This window comes from Hemiscyllium ocellatum, chromosome 5 (assembly GCF_020745735.1).
Source record: "Hemiscyllium ocellatum isolate sHemOce1 chromosome 5, sHemOce1.pat.X.cur, whole genome shotgun sequence".
Classification (NCBI taxonomy): domain Eukaryota; kingdom Metazoa; phylum Chordata; class Chondrichthyes; order Orectolobiformes; family Hemiscylliidae; genus Hemiscyllium; species Hemiscyllium ocellatum.
Genome location: NC_083405.1, coordinates 85,820,416 through 85,838,363, shown reverse-complemented (window position 1 = coordinate 85,838,363; position 17,948 = coordinate 85,820,416).

The following is a 17,948-nucleotide window of genomic DNA, read 5'->3' as shown; positions in this document are numbered from 1 at the left end:
AAAATAAGAAATTAACATGAGGCCAGTAATTCGAAGACAATATATATGTAAAAAATAGACTAGATCAGATGATGTGCAATTAACAGCATTCTCTTTGACTGATATTATAGCTATTCAGTTGCCGGATGGAAAAATGGATAGGTTTTAGAAGTATAATCTGGAAAGTAGTGCGAGTGTAACATATAATTGAAAATAGATTGATATTATTCTCAACTTTTGAATTATAAAATGTGAATTCAAATTGTAGTCCTTTGGCATTTCAGTACAGCGTGGAGAGAGGATTGTATTGCAGAAGGTATTACCTTTCAAATAAGACATTAATCCATGATTCTTGCCAGCCTATTTTGATGGATGTTAAATATTCCATGAAATATACAGGGAGGTTTCACTTGCGTTTCTGAATTATACTCCTCTGGCAACATTTAGAAACAGAGACTAGGTTACATCAACCTTTTATGGGATCTTGCTGTGCACAAATGTTTCTCGTATTTACCACACAGTGATGGATGCTCTTTCAAATTAATACATTAGATATGAAATTGCATTACATTAAAACTCTGCATGTATGTATCTGAGCTTACCTGTCTCTTAGGCACTACTGCTACACCCTTATGTTATGCGTTCAAGATGGAAAAAAAGGCTTTGACTCAGGTAATATTCCATCACTACTCGGTGCAGACACTGGGATAAATTACTCTGCATAAGATAAAAGGAAAGTTATGTTCACTTCTATCCTAATTATCTTTGGTTCAGTGTATTAAAAAATTCTAAATGTAATCGTCAAAGTGGTGATAGGAATAAAGACTCAGCTGGCTGCCAAGTTAAGTCTGATGAATGACAACTGCATATAATTAATACTGTCAGCTTCTTTCAGACCAAAGAGCGACTGCAGTAACGATAGACTGTAATTGTCATCTTTGTCACATAAAATGTGCTGTTATGAAGTTCAGTCTGGATTTTATTGCTTGGAATGCTCATAAATTGAATGGTCAGTCATTTAAATTACTAGGTAGAGTGCTCCGTGACTTACACTTGAGCTGCTTCATGAGACAATCTTCTTGATTTGAGCCCTTTGCACCTAATTGCATTTCTTTAAACTGAAATCTACAAGACGTGGACAGACTATAACCTATAAACTGCACTATCCTGACAACTGTAACTGTGCCTCTGCTAAAGGTGCTTCAAAAACAGTCACACTGCCATGTTTACACACACTATTATTTGTAAATGCTGACTGCCTGCAAATGTTTTCAGACAGGTTTTAAAGCAACGATAAAGAAGATCTCAATGTATTTTTTTTCAGAGAGGAGTGTGGAGGATGTGGGGAATATGGCAGGGAAAGCCTATTTACAAATGATCTTCTACTAATTAAAAATCACAATTGTGAACAGCTGGAGGCAGTGCATTAAGACGTTGACTTGAGGAAATGCATAGAGCTGCCTGGCTATTTGTTAATGCTCGCACCAGCATTCTAGGAAACGGAAATTCAAATTCAAAGCATGGAAATCGAGTTAGTGGCTCAATGCAAAGGAGAAGGAGATTACAACTGTGGCCAGTGAGGGTGTTTGGTTGGTGTAGTATGCAGTTTTGTTACTTATTATGGAACATACAAAGACCCGAAATAAGAGCAGAAGGAGGGCCTTTCAATTGCTTGAGAATGTTCTGCTTTTCAAAATGATCTTATCTAATCTGTTTATCTGTTTTGTGTTCCCAATAACCCTTGATTTTCCTGTCTAGCAAGAATCAATCAGCCTCTATTTTTAAAATATTCAATGACCCTGCCTCCGTACCTTCTGTCAGGTTTGTTAAATTCTCAATGTAAAGATAAGTACTTGTACATACTGATAAAATACATTCTGACATTTATAAATAAAATCTAAGAAATGTCTTTTAATTATGCAATGACGGTTCAGTCAACACATTTCTACAGCAAATTCCTAGTGACTAAAAGGAATCTGGATGGCCTTAGGCATCTAAACTATTGGTATCTCAATACATTTTTGGCTCACTTGATGAGTATTTGATCTGACATTCCCTTAGATCTAGAAGACCCATATAATGGGCCAAATTACTGGTTAGATTAGAGTAGTGTTGGAAAAGCACAGCAGGTTAGACAGCATCTGAGGAGAAGGAGAATTGACGTTTTTGAGTAGGAGCCCTTCATCATGACTTTTGCCAAATTACTGGTTAGTCCTCTGAGTATTGATTCTAACTGTTAACAAAGAACAGGTGGAAGTTGTTTTCTTGACCACTGAAAACTAAATCAAAAAGTTCACAATCTAATCAAGAGTTAAACATGGGTCATGGGCAGTGGCCTGGAGATCCCGAACTACAATGGAGCATGAGGATTGGACCAGTTAAACCCCAGACTTTATTTAAGTGTTTTCTAGTTTCTCCCAGTTGATGCCAAATCCAAGTACATAGTCAAAGGACAAGGTTATGAATCAGTTAGGAGGCTGACTCTGCTTGCAAGCGAATGGCATTGTTCCCAATGTAAGCTTAATAGTGGAGATAGGCTAAAGAGTCTCCAAAGTGCTGCAGTGAGTTGGAAGCAGAGGGAGAGCCCAACAATTCCTTGCTCCGAATCCAATGCGAATCTTAGCAAAAGAAAATGCAGTGTTCAATTGTTCTGCATTTGATTACATGAGCCCATTTACTTTGATCACAGTTGCAATCTGAGTTTTAATTTCTTTGAGTTTGCTTCCTGCAACTTAATTACAATCAATCCAATCCACTCACACTTTGAAAATGATTTAATAAATAGTCCAAATATGGTAAAACTTCAGCCTAGGTGGGACACAAGAAGTTACTTAAAATGAGAGTATTCAGGAAAAAAAATATTTATTTAAACGCAGGATAGATCTTTACGATTCTACCCAGATGATCAGCTCATAGAACTGTAAAACACTAGAACATCCACATTGACAGTGATTCTTTTAGAATTCTGCCTTGGGAGACTTTAATATCTATCTAGAAAGATAGCCTACAGTAACTTCGGCATTTAATTGCTAAATTGCTACAACCTCATTTCAACAAATATTAACCAGTCAAATCTGTTACTCAAGTCAATTTAATTAGATCTCAGTTACTACAGCCACCTCTATTCATTATTCCAGGCAAGAATACAGTGTAGGTCTTTGCCTCTTGTGGTGCAGTGGCAGTGTCCCTCAGAAGTGTGTCATAGCATGTCCAAGCAGGTTGATTAAAACAGCTAATGGAGCTGGTTTATAGCAATTTCCTTAGTCTTTGGACTATTTTCTATTTGTATAATTTCAACTGATTTTCAATTACTTCAGTTTTCTGTAAGGTCATATTGTCCTTTCTGAAGGCTAATCAAGATCAGGAAGATGCATTACTATTATACTTCAGCTTTTACAAAGACTAAAGCTCTCGGTTAATTAATAACTGTAAACAGGCTTATACAGTTTTGGATTATAACTCAGTCTTTCTATTTCAGTCACTGATTGATTATTGTTTCTTCAAATGGGGGTTCACTACTTATTTGATGCTCCATGTTTGACAGGGGATCAATACAAGAAGTTTGGTTAATTTGATAAATGCAAATTACAGAATACAAATTTCTTTAGCTTAACGTTACTCCCAAAATACCTTCCTTAACCTTTGTTAGTCACATTTCCTCTCAGACTTTTGAATAAAGATGATGATTTTCAATTACCTGTATGAGTTTATTGTGTCAAAAATAACAGTGTGTTTAAATTTAAATTACTTAATTGTAATTATAGATTTTTTTAACTGATGACAGTGGAAGATTGCAATAGTTGTTATTTTCTAAATTCTTTTATTAAATGTGGGCTTCACCACCTAAGCCAACACCAGTTAGGTTAGCAATGATGAAGAAGTTAAACATCGCAGTGCAGAATTGAGGCTGAAGTATTTGCAGAAGAGACCTTGAAGTGCAGGTTCATAGCTCCTAAATAATAGAATCACAAGTAGATAGAATAGTGAAGAAGGCATTTAGTATACTTTCCTTTATTGGTCAGAGTATTGAGTACAGGAGTTGGGAGTCATGTTGTGGCTGTACTGGACATTGGTTAGGACCCTTTTAGAATATTGCGTGCAATTCTGGTCTTCTTCCTATTGGAAGAATGTTGTGAAATTTGAGAGGGTTCAGAAAAGATTTGTAAGGATGTCGCCAAGGTTGGAGGATTTGAGCTATAGGGAGAGGTAGAATAAGCTGGGGCTGTTTTCCCTGGACCATTGGAGGCTGAGGGGTGAACTCATAGAGGTTTATAAAATCATGAGGGGCATGGATAGTATAAATAGACAAAGTCTTTTCCCTGGGGTGGGGAGTACAGAACTGGAGACCATAGGTTTAGAGTGAGGGGAAAGATATAAAAGAGACCTAAGGGCAACTTTTTCCACTCAGAAGGTGGTATGTGTATGGAATGGGCTACCAGAGGATGTGGTGGAGGCTGGTACAATTGCAACATTTAAGAGGCATTTGGATGGGTACATGAATAGGAAGAGTTTGGAGGGATATGGGCCGGGTGCTGGCAGGTGGGACTAGATTGGGTTGAGATATCTGGTCAGCATGGATGAGTTGGGTCTGTTTCCGTGCTGTACATCTCTATGACTTTAAGTGCTGAGTGGATGAATCATCTCAGCCTCATCTTGGGGTTCCCCAACAGAAGAGTTTAGCAATATGCTTTGGTCTACAAGCAATGACTAAACACATCACATCCAACAAGGCCCATCAGTCCTTATAGTATCCTAGCGTTAATACTAAAAATTGAGCTCCAGAACTAATCACACGCCTACAAAATTTGTTTTGGTGTAACAAAATACTGGCATGTAACTAACAATGTGGAAAGTTGTCCACTATGCCCTGTCCCCAAAAAGCAGGATGAATCCAATCTAACCAATCACTGCCTCACAATTCTATTCTCAACTGCTGTATTCAAGTACGGGGCAATGACGTCTCCAAAAAGAAAGAACCTAACCATCACTCCTTGATATTTCATAGTATCACCACCAACACTATCACCATCCTGAGGAGTTACAATCAACTAGCAACTGAACTGGACTACAACCTGACATCCAAGGCTAGGAATCCTGTAGAAAGTAACTCGCCTCTTAACTTCCCAAAGTCTGTCCACCATCTACCAGGCTCGAGTCAGAATTATCTTGGGGTACTCCCCACTTGCCTTGATAAAGTGCAGCTCCTGCAGCACTCAAGAATCTTGATATCAGCCAGGGCAAATCAAGCAGCTTGTTGACCCGACACCCACAAACATTCACTGCCTTCACCAACCCTCAGCAGCAAAAGGTGTATCATTTGTAAAATGCACTGCAGAAATATGCCAAGCCTCCTCAAACAGCTCCATCCAAACATATGACTGCTACCATTTAGAGCTACAAGAGGGACAGATACATGGGAACACTCCCAGTATAAGTTCTTCTCTAAGCCACTCACCAACTTGACTTGGAAATATATTGCTGTTCTGTTAGCTTCACTGGGTCGAAATTCAAGAACTCCTTTCCGAATAACATTCTTGATGAACTGACTGCAAATGGAATGCAGTGGTTCAAAAGTGCAGTTGCCACCCCATCTAAAGGACATTAAGAGATATGCAGTAAATGCTGTCTCAGCCATCAATGCCAACATTCCTGCACTTGAATGAATAAGCAAAAAAAGCATTGTTGGGTGAGGAGGGCACAAGACTGATTTGCAAATCTCAGTGACAGAATATAAGTGTTATTTTTCCAATAATATACCCAGCATTGAACAGTTTCTCTTTTCTCTTCCCTCACTTTGGATGAGTTTTTCTCAGCTTACATTATAACATTGTGTTGCTATCACTGATGGGTCTATCTTATCAGCTGGGACAGGACCATACAGGAATGGTAATGGAGGAATCCGTAACATTGTCTGAAAAGCATAGATCTCTCAGATTGACTTTGTCACACTATTCAAAAAGTGTGGTGTGGAAAAGCACAGCAGGTCAGGCAGCATCCGAGGAGCAGGACAGTCGAAGTTTTGAGCATAAGCTCTTCATCAGGAATGTGGGTGATGAAGAACTTATGCTCGATACATCGACTCTCCTGCTCCTCGGATGCTGCTTGACCTGCTGTCCTTTTCCAGCAACACACTTTTTGACTCTGATCTCCAGCATCTGCAGTCCTCACTTTCTCCTTTGTCATAATATTGCCTGGTTACTTTATGGGGCAACTTATGACACTGTTTCCTTGATGTTGGTTAAGAGAATTTTGCAGTGTAAACTTGGTTGGTTTGCCTTTTTGTTTGCCCATGCCTAGGTTAAGCTGATTGCTTTGGTATTTTCTTTTCTTGGAAAGTAAGGAAGCAGTTGTCTTTTATTTAAAGGTTTTCAACTATAACCACTTCACATCCTTCAATGCATTTGGGTTATTGAGGCTATATATTACCAATGTCGAGCTTTGCTACATGTCATTTTTGTGTTCTGATGACAAGGTGTTGCTATTTTAAAAAAGCTTAGAATCTAGTGACTACAATTCAAACAGTGTTCATTGGCAGTGAAGAGCTGTGAGGCCATAAAAGGGGCTAAATGCAAGATCGTTCTTTTTTCTTCTAATAGGTTATGTTTTTGTAAACTGTATTTATGCAATTCCAGCATATGGAAACATTAGTAGGATGTTGTGAGTCTTAAAAATTACATCTGAAGCAACCAGGCTGCCCAGGGGAACCAACCTTAGCATCTGCTAGCCTAAACTATGGGCAAGCAGTGGGGTGATGGAGTGCAGAATAAGCAGATTAAATCAATTAATGTCGATGATCCACAGAATACTTCCCATTATCATATAATAGAGCAAGGATTCTAAACCTGTGGGTTAGTGCATTGAGTACTTTTGCTACATAATATAATTGTAATCAAGTAGAATGCATTGTGAGAGTTTGTGCTGAGTGCTACCATCACTCAATGTCATGATATTTAATGCCTGAAGAGGATGAAATTAGGAATGCGTATAACATTGTCTGTTGTTCCTCAATTTGAGGATGATGCTGACTCAGAGTTGGGAGGTTCTCTCATGGGTCTTTATTTGACTGATTCTCATCCCACATATCTTTAGGCATACGGGGCACAGCATTCCATGGTGTAGCAGGATCTTGAGTGCAGTATTCACTTTTCGGGCCAGAGCCCTTCATCAGGAAGGGCTCTGGCCCGAAACGTCAAATTTCCTGTTCCTTGGATGCTGCCTAACCTGCTGTGCTTTAACCAGCAACACATTTTCAGCTCTGATCTCCAGCATCTGCAGACCTCACTTTTTACTGCAGTATTCACTTTCCTATCTTCCCGTCTTTGCTATCGCTGTGCCTTGTCATTAAGAATTTGGACATCTAAACATGATGCCATTTGATGGAGAAGTTGTTGTTAATCTGAATGACTAGTAACAAGCTTCTCCCAACGATTAATGCCTTCAAGGAAAGCTTTATTGCATTTGAAATGTTTTTACTGTTCTTCCCTGGAATGCTGTTATTGGAAATTTCTGAGAACAAGACCAAGAGATTGTGACAGTATCTGTGCATGGTATCCAGCCAATCAATGTTGATGCTTTCAGAGTTTTGACTGTATACTCGTGGAGGTGACTTCAAGAAAGAAACTAGTGTTTGCTCAATACTCTATACATTGAATCTGGAGGATGCTTGAGCGGCATTGCTAGTGGAAATTTAGTAGCATTACTATGTGTTGCTGAGACAGTACAGGTATCACTACCGAATAGGACTGTGGTGACAACAACTAACATGTTTACCAGGTACTCTGTTCACTTGTGAAGGTCTTTGTTGTCAAACACTCACTGCTTTAGCTTACTGAAGATTGAGCTGGTACAGCAGATCCTACAACAAATGGACTGTATTGGTTCAAAGAGGTAAGTTCACAATCACCTCAAGGGCAACCAAGTAAATGCTGACCCAGCTGGCAACACCCACATACCATGAACTAAACTAAAACTCCTGTTGCATTTGAAACACAATCTACAGCATTACAAGCTGATATTTCGGCAGATGACTGCCTTGCTAAATAAAAAAAAATTATGATCTATCAACTCAGATTTCAATCAGACATCTGACTTGTCCAGTGGTTACATCAGCTGGGACCATAACAAAAAGGGTCTCTTCCAATATTTGAACCAAGTGGTTTAAAGAGGCTTCTGTTTCCTTCTTTCAAAATATTGGGCATATGGGTGTTCGGGACATAGAGGTAAAGTTTATTCCACAGATATTGAATGTTGTTATGAACTTTTGTAAATGCAAGAATAGACACTGGATTATTTGAATCTTAGACTGCAGCCAAACTGAGAGAGTTAGCAGATAAATTGAAGATAGGTGTAAAAGCAGAGTATTTAAAGGAGGAGATAGTTTGAGTAATTATCCAAAATTTAGATTTGAAAGAAAGGAAAGATGAAAATGGGATTTCCCAGCTGGAATTAGCTCAGATACAGTTAGAAATGAAAAAATAAAACCTGGCCAAGGAAGACAAAGAGAAATATAAAGACTTAATTTGATGGATTTGTTTTAGTTTATCTTCATTTTTTGTGTCATAAACATCTGTTTTAATTTTAAAACCATATCTGCAGCATTGTATATTAATATTTCAGTGCAGCATCATCATGTTGAGTTCATAAAAAAAATCTATAAAGCTGATTTCAATCAGGGATCTAACTTGTCCAGTAATAACATCAGCTGTGATCTGTAAGGACCATGTCTTTTTCCTTCTGTATTTTTAAAACTAGTGACTGAAATGAGAAAGAACTGTTTTAAAAGCCAATGTTTGAAAGAATGGCTGCAGCTTTGAAAGCAAGTGACTTGAAATCCTTGGTATTATAAACATACAACAAGCAGCAATTCAAGGTCAGATTGCAAATGATCTGGTGCTGGAGATGTGAATGAATGCCTCTTTTGGTTGCAAGAAATTGATTGGTCTGCGGACCAGTGACAATTATCAAATACTTGCCAACAAATGTGTGACTGAGTCTTGGGGACTGAGCAGCTCAGAGCTGGAATGAAGTGACAGAGAAACAGCGCAAGAGGGGAATGAAGTGACAGAGACACAGTGAGACAGAGGAATGAAATGACAGAGACATAGTGAGAGAGGGGAATGAAGTGACCGAGACACAGTGAGAAAGGGGAATGAAGTGACAGAGACACAGTGAGAAAGGGGAATGAAGTGACAGAGACACAGTGAGAAAGGAGAAATAAAGAGTGCTAACCTTCTCCCAGCCCAGAAGCTGCCTGTTCTCTGCAGTCAAAAATTTTAATCTATTTTAATCCTGATGAAAACCAGTTAGCTTTTCCAATAGCAGTTCCTCTCAGTGGTAACTTTTAAATTGATAAATCAGAGATGTTACCCAAATGAATCAGTTGTTCAATACTTCTTATAAACCGGTGGAACAATTCAGAAATAAAAAACACCTGGACAAAAGAATCATCTCAACATCGGAGTCCGGAAAAACAAAAACCACTGAGCTGACTTTCTACCTCTACCAGTAACCTATTTTCACAATTTTTCTTTGTGTTTGTGTGTGTGTGTGTGTGTATACGTCTAAGTTTATCAGAGTTTAGTTAGTAGTTTTTCAGCCAAAGGTTTGAAATTGTTCACTTGTAGCTATGGTCTACGTATTTGTGGGAAATAATAATTCTTGAGTTAGTACAGAAACCCAGTCTATGTCTTCTATCAACCTTGGTCTTAGCAAATCAGTGAACATTAAGAAGTAAAGTAATTTGTATTTACAAGCCCCTAATTTGTTGAAAGACAGGAAGCATGCTTATTTTCTTAAAAGGGAAACTGGTAAAAGTATATTTTTGAGGAGGCTAAGGAGAAAACACTAAATAAAGTCTACATGCACTTTCAGATACAAGTCAATGAGGCACACCTCAAGAGGTCTCTAAGAAAAGTCAAATGTTAATTGATGTAGACTCTGTGCAATACCTTATCTCTTAACTGTCCCATGTTGTAGCTTGACAGCTTTCCTCCACCAAAGCTAGATTGGTGCACATTCCGTGTGAGTTGCTATGTGCCCCAAATCTTAATATTTGCAATATTTATTTTTTGGGAGAAAGTGAGGACTGCAGATGGTGGAGATCAGAGCTGAAAATGTGTTGCTGGAAAAGTGCAGCAGGTCAGGCAGCATCCAAGGAGCAGGAGAATCGACGTTTCGGGCATAAGCCCTTCTTCAGGAATGAGGAGGGTGTGCCAAGCAGGCTAAGATAAAAGGTAGGGAGGATGGACTTGGGGGAGGGGCATTGGGAATGCGATAGGTGGGAGGAGGTTAAGGTGAGGGTGATAGGTCGGAGAGGGGGCAGGGTGGAGAGGTCGGGAAGATGATTGCAGGTCAAGAAGGCGGTGCTGAGTCCAAGGATTGGGACTGAGATAAGGTGGGGGGAGGGGAAATGAGGAAGCTGGAGAAATCTGCATTCATCCCTTGTGGTTGGAGGGTTCCTAAGCGGAAGATGAGGCGCTCTTCCCCAGGCATCGTGTTGCCATGGTCTGGCGAGGAGGAGGCCAAGGACCTGCATGTCCTTGGCGGAGTGGGAGACGGTGTTAAAGTGTTCAGCCACGGGGCAGTTGGGTTGGTTGGTGCGGGTGTCCCAGAGGTGTTCTCTGAAACGTTCTACAAGTAGGTGGCCTGTCTCCCTAATGTAGAGGAGGCCACATCGGGTGCAGAGGATGCAGTAAATGATGTGTGTGGAGGTGCAGGTGAATTTGTGATGGATATGGAAGGATCTCTCGGGGCCTTGGAGGGAAGTGAAGGGGGAGGTGTGGGCACAAGTTTTGCATTTCTTGCGGTTGCAGGGGAAGGTGCCGGGAGTGGAGGTTGGGTTGGTGGGGGTGTGGACCTGACGAGGGAGTCACAGAGGGAGTGGTCTTTCTGGAACGCTGATAGGGGAGGGGAGGGAAATCTATCCTTGGTGGTGGGGTCTGTTTGGAACAGGCAGAAATGACGAAGGATGATACAATGTATCTGGAGGTTGGTGGGTGGTAGGTGAGGACCAGTGGGGTTCTGGCCTGGTGGCGATTCTTTCTTGACGACATTAACAATTGAAGTAATTGGAGAACTGCACAGATATTGGATAAATTGAAAAAAGCCGAAAGAGTAGGGCTTGTATAAAGAGTGAGACAGAAATAATGGAAAATGGAATGATACAGACCACAATGAAAAATGATTGCAAGAGAGGGTGAAAAAAAAATGATGCAGAACAAAGACCAAGAAAGCAACCAAATAAGAATTAGACAGTGAGAAATAACTGCCGTTACTGGAAGAGATGTATCAGTTCCTTTGCCAGTGAGTAATGCCACAGGCAATGAACTGAATTTAATATATTGTATGTTACATGGTACAATGCTCCTGTCATTATAAAATATTGTATCCTTTGAGCCACTGTGAGCAATGACACGGGAGATCTACTGTTGTTGATTAAAATTTAGTAAATGTAGTCAGCCAGGTAGAACATCTTGGAGCCTTTGAGCAGCAAAATGTTTTGCTAAAACTGAACACATAACCAATAAAGCACAGGTCTACTCTTGACAGGTGCATTGAGTAAATGATCTATTGGTATATGAGGCTCCCCCAATTATAGCCAAATGTACATTTCAATGAAGTGAAAAGACATCAGTTTGACAAGATGGTAGTTGTATTCATGTACCTTTGTTGCAATTATTTGCAGGGCTATTGTTAATGAACATAAAGAACAGTGTGGCAACAGCAGACAGTAATCACTGGCAGATATTCTATTCTTTATGTCTGTTATTAGCAGAATTCTAGTGAGAAAGCACAAGTGCAAATCAGTTACTTGATGCAGTGCACTAAATATTATCTGAACAGATTTACATCACATCACAGTTGGTACACTTTATGTTTTGAGAGAGTATAATGAAAATATTCGACAAACTGTTGCAGAAGCCATTTTAAATTACCTGAAGAAAATGCAACTCATCAAGTTAACATTATGCTTTCTGAGGGTTTTAGCTTTATATCAACTATGGTAAAAATAGTTGCTTTATATTATTCACAACATTAAAGATATTTTGGTTTGTGTGTTCCAAGCAATAAAATGCCAAGTGCAAGTTGTGCAAGGTGAAAAGATAAAAGATTACAAAGTCACTTTCTAACTGTATTATTTCTTAGTAGAAGATAGTTAATGTGTAAAAAAACATTTTCTACTTGTCTAATTGTGCATATTACATTACAACAGGTTTTGTTTTGACAGTTATTGATGAAGATTTTCCATAGCCAATTCTTTATAATTGAAAGTGGGTGACTTGCAGAATGCTCTTTTATTGGAGGTTTGGTATTTGCTGGGTTTAGTAGCTATCTTCTCACAGAAAAGTCTAATGAGAATGAATCTTTCAAGGACTCAGTCAGGATGTGCCTAACAAAAATAAAACTGACCCATAAATACTATATGCCATTTCTTTGTAAATCAAATGCTTTAAAAGTTGGTAAAAGATAAACACCGTTTCAGAGATTCAGGTTTAAAAAGGGATGGTAACATACCTTTACATTTTTTTAATAAATATTTTTATTGGAAATTTAACATTTTTACAAGTTTACAAAAATAAAAAAAACTCTCAAGTAAAACATTGATATACAATTAAATCTTAAATAAATAATAACCAAAATTTAACAAAAGAAAATTACCAAGAAAAAAAACAAAACTCAACTAACTACTAATCTAACCTACAACTAACCAGAGTGTATAATTAAGTCTCTTACATTATTCAAATAAGAGAAAGAAAAAAAAACGGATAACACAGAAATTGAATAGTGAGATATATGCTCGGAATGCGTTAACATCAAATGTAACAAAACCCCCCAGTATTCGTGCGGGATTCCTCTCCCAAGGGACCCCGGACCAGCCAGGTTCGCAATCTCAATTAAATAAAAGCCCTTGTTAGGATAGCCGAAATATCTGTATTTATATAATTCAAGAAGTGCTGCCATACTTTATGAAATAATTTGGTCTTTCGGTGCACCATATTTGTAAGGAAGTCAAGAGGAATACATTCCATAATTAATCTGTACCAATTTGAAAGTCCGGGGGCCCTCAGCCACCCAGTTTACCAAAATATTTTTCCTTGCACAGAAAGAGAGAATGGAAAATAATCTCTTCCCGTGCATATCCAGGGAGAGTAAGTTTGAAAAGCCCAAAAGGAGAGATATAGGATCTACTTTAATTTCCGTTCCTAAAATTTCTGTCAGGGTACTTGCTACTTTAGTCCAGTATCTATGGATCTTATGACAGGTCCATAGGCAATGTACAAGAGTGCCCACCTCTACTTTACATTTGGAACACATTGGAGATGCTCCTGCCTTAAATTTTGCCAATCAATCCGGTGCTATATGAACCCGATAAAGTATCTTCAGCTGGATAGCCTGAGTTCTGTTACAGATGGCGATTTTTCTGGCGTTTTCCCAAATGTCATTCCATGTTTCTATTGAGATTTGTAGTCCCAAATCCTGATCCCATGTTTTAAGCAGATTGTCCATATCTCCCGATACTTCATCATGTAGTAAATGATGACTAGTACTGACGAAGGATACCCCCATTGGCTATAGCACTCTACATTCTCTATCTGATTTATAAAGATTATCTAATAACATAGTCTTCTTCTGTATATAATCTCAAATTTGGAAGTATTGAAAAAGGTCTCCATTTGGTAATCCGAATTTCTGACGCAGCTGTTCAAAAAACATCAGGACCCCATCTTTGAATAGGTCTCCTAAACATAAGATACCCCTGGATCTCCAGAGTTTAAAAGTGGCATCTGTAACCCCCAGTTGAAATCCCCATGCTCCCACTATCAGAGCATAGGGGGATGTTTTATGTGAGTTGCCCCCATTTTGCCGCATTATGTTCCAAGCTTTAATTGTGTTTAGTATTATAGGGTTTTTACAGTGATCCGTAATGATTTTCCTCTTGTCTGAAAATAAAAGGTTATTAAGTGGGCATTTTACTTGAGAAGCCTCGATGTCCAGCCAGATTGATTGCGGGTCAGACAAGGCCCAATCAGCTATGTAACTTAATAGGGAACTTAACTGATATTTCCTAAAATCTGGGAAGTCCAATCCTCCTCTTGCCTGTGGAAGCTGTAGCTTCTTCAGCTTAATGCGGGGCCATCTATGATTCCAGATAAAGGAACCCAACCAGCCATATAATTTACGTAGTATCAGCCTCGGCAGCATCACCGGAAGCATTCTCATAGGGTATAGGAGATGGGGCAGGACATTCATTTTATTCTACCCAGTGCTATTCTACCCAGCCCAGGAAATTGGAAGGTCTCCCCATCGCTGGAGGTCCTGCCTTATCTTTTCCAGTAAATGCACAAAGTTAGCCTTGTATAACTGATCAAATACTGGGTAATAAAAATGCCTATAGATAAGAAACCCTCCAGGGACTACTGAAAGGGAAAGTGGGATCCGTACATTAAGTGGGGTATCATAGCAAGGCCACCCATTGGCATAGTCTCTGATTTTGAGAAATTAATTTTATAACTTGAGAATGCACTAAATGTATTAATAACTTGGATTAAATGAGGCACAAACTGAGGAATAAAAGAACATCATCTGCATAAAGGTTAATTTTATGTTTACCTGTACCAATCCTTGGGGCCGTTATATTAGGATCAGCCCTTATAGCTTCTGCTAGTGGTTCAATTATTAGCATAAATTACAATGGTGAGAGAGGACATCCCTGACGGCAGTCCCTATCCACACTGAAGCTATCTGAGCTTAATCCATTGGTAACCACAACTGCTTTGGGATCATTATACATTTTATGGTCATTTAAGCGGGCACTGGATAGGCATTTGGAAGTTATTGGGCTAGTATAGGTTAGGTAGGATTCGGTCGGCGCAACATCGAGGGCCGAAGGGCCTGTACTGCGCTGTATCCTTCTATGTTCTAAATGTTGAGACCCATTTGGCAAACACCTTTCCAACGCCAAACCTTTCCAAAGTGTAAAACAAATATGACCATTCAATCCTATCGAATTCCTTTTCCGCGTCTAATGAGACTACTACTCCTCGTATCTTTCCCTGATGGCAGGCTTCAATCATATTCAAAACTCATCTAATATTATTGGATGATCTGCAGCCCTTAATAAACCCCATCTGATCCTCCTTTATGATATGTGGCAATACCCTTTCTAGTCTCAAAGCTAACATTTTAGAAAGGATTTTAAAACCTACTTTTAGCAAGGATGTTGGTCTGTATGACGCGCAATCTTCTGGGTTCTTTACTTTTTTAAGGATAAGAGAGATATTTGCCTCTTTCAACGAAGGAGGGAGACAGCCCTGACTGTATGCGCAGTTATACATGTCCATAAGTGGACCAGCCATTATTCCTGTAAATTCTTTATAGAATTCAGCTTGAAAGCCATCTGGGCCAGGTGCCTTACCACTCTGAAGTTGCCTGATTGCGTCAAGTATTTCTTGGATTGTTAGGGGAGCATTTAAGACTGATACCTGATCCGGAATTAGGTCCGGAAAGATCAGATTTTTAAAAAAATGATTTCATCCTCCTAGTCCTGTCTTCACAATCCTGCGATTTATATAAATCAGAATAAAAGTTTCTAAAGATTGCGTTAATCCTTTTATGATCATGAGTCAAAATACCTGTACTTTCCTTGGTAGATGTGATAGTTTGAGGGGCCTTTATTTTCTTTGCAAGAAATGCTAATTTGTCGCCAAATTCAAATAACTTTTGTTTTGCAAATAATATTTCCCTCTTAGCTGTTTGGGTAAGCGTGGTGTTTAGAGCTGTCCTAAGGGCTGTATTAGCAATTTGATAATAGAAGGTCTGTCAGCGTATGCTGTTTCAGCCGCTTTTAAGTGAGCTTCGAGCAGACGCTGTTGTTCTCCCTTTAATTTTTTCTGGGTTGCTGAGTAGGAGATGATCAAACCTCGTGTGTAGGCTTTGATGGTCTCTCACATCATTGATGGGTTGCTAGACGTACCTAAATCAATTTCTAAAAAAGTTTTAAATTCTTGAGAGAATTACTTTACAAATTTACTATCTTTCATCAGGAAGGGCCAATGCCGAGGGGATGTCCCATTGTTCCTCACCTTGATTTCCATATATAAAGCAGCATGATCGGAAATTGCTATACTACCTATTTTACAGGATGATATGGAATTTAAAAAAAGTCGAGAGAGCAAAAAACATATCAATTCTGGTATGACATTTATGTGGATTGGAGTAAATAGAAAAATCTCTGCCCTGTGGATGAAGACCTCTCCATACATCTACTAATCCTAATTCTTTGTTCAAATCCACCACTTGTCTAGATCTGGGAGATACTCCTGCAGTACTCTTGGGAATCCTATCTATTTCCGGATCCATAATACAAATAAAGTCTCTCCCTATAATTGTATGACGGGCACCGAGAGCCATCAATTTTGAGAAGGCTTCCGTTATAAATTTAAAAGGATGTGCCGGGGGGGCAATACAAATTTAAAATCCCATATTCCTCTCCATTTATAAGGGCTTTAATCAGAATATATCGTCCAGATTCGTCTTTTATCTGATTTTGGATTTTGAAATGGAAATTCTTCTGAATAAGAATAACAACCCTCCTGCTTTTTGAGCTAAAAGAAGAAAAAAAGGCCTGATAAAATCCACCCTGTCGTAATTTCAAGTGTGTCTCCTGTAGGAGAGCTGTATCAACCCATTCTTTCTTGAGATTTGATAATATTTTCTTCCTTTTGACTGGCGAATTACTCCCCTCGACATTCCAGGTGCACCACTTAACTGACTGATCAACCATAATCGACCGGGCAAATCCGAGACCCCTCGGGAGGGGAAACCCTATCCAGAACATCCCAAACATAGAGCATATAAAATTCACAAAAATGAAGGATCTCTAATACACTCACAACAGTATAATAAAAAACTATTTCTAAATAACAAGAATATAAAACGTATTTAAATGGAGATTTTCCCCCTTGTTCCCAGGGGGTATCATTTTCTTTCCAAAGGTCCATCGTATCCTCTCCCAACCAGTGCCCCACCCTTGGCCCAGGCGCTCCTCAATAGGATGAGGAAAATTCAAATATACTACAGAGCTAGAGTTAACAGTGAGCACCCTACCCCCCCCACCCACACCAACACCTGGATATATTTGGTAATGTTATCACCATGTATAAACATATATATAACAATTCTCGAGGTTGTCAGTGTGATTCTCTAAGGTCCAGACTTGCTGTTCGAGAGTCTGGACCCAATCCACAGCCAATTGTGCTGTAGTTTCGGAGGTCGCGGCCTTTAGCTCCGCCCCTCCAACTCGACACTCGATTTCCTTAATGTCTCAGTCGTGCTTTTGCAGCGCGGCCGAGAATGAGTCCCATTGACTTCGGGATTCTTCAATAAAGGCGTCGATCTTCGCATCCAGTTTGGAGATTGTAACCACGAGGCTCGCCACCATAGGTAAGTTCCCCGGGGTGGCTGCGGACGCCTCTGCTGCAGCTGGAGAGGGTGGGGGAGGGGTTCCTGCTTGCTGAGAGCTGCGGGCTCCCTTCCCTTTAGTCATTTTTACTGAAGATTAAATTGTTTAAATTCAATACTAAACAACTAATTAAATTAAACAGCTATTTTAAATGATTTGGTGAGTGTGGTGGGGGTGGGTGACTCACTTTGCCCAAGTCTGTAGACTCAGACTTACTGGGTCGCCGCCATCTTGGATCCCCCCAACATACCTTTATATTTAGGCTTCCCAAAAAATAACTGATTTGCCACAATGCTTTGCCGTCATTGTCTTTGGAGAATTGTACACGGATGTGTAATTATACTGAGGCTTATACTGTGGAAAGGCATCTATCGCTTTTCCATCAGATTCAATTCTTTCCAAATTTTCTTTTCTTGTTTTCTTGAGAAAAACATTTTTTACTATAATAATTCACTGTGTTAATAATACCTTCTGTCTTGCTATTATGGGTGAGGTATAAAGTAACAAA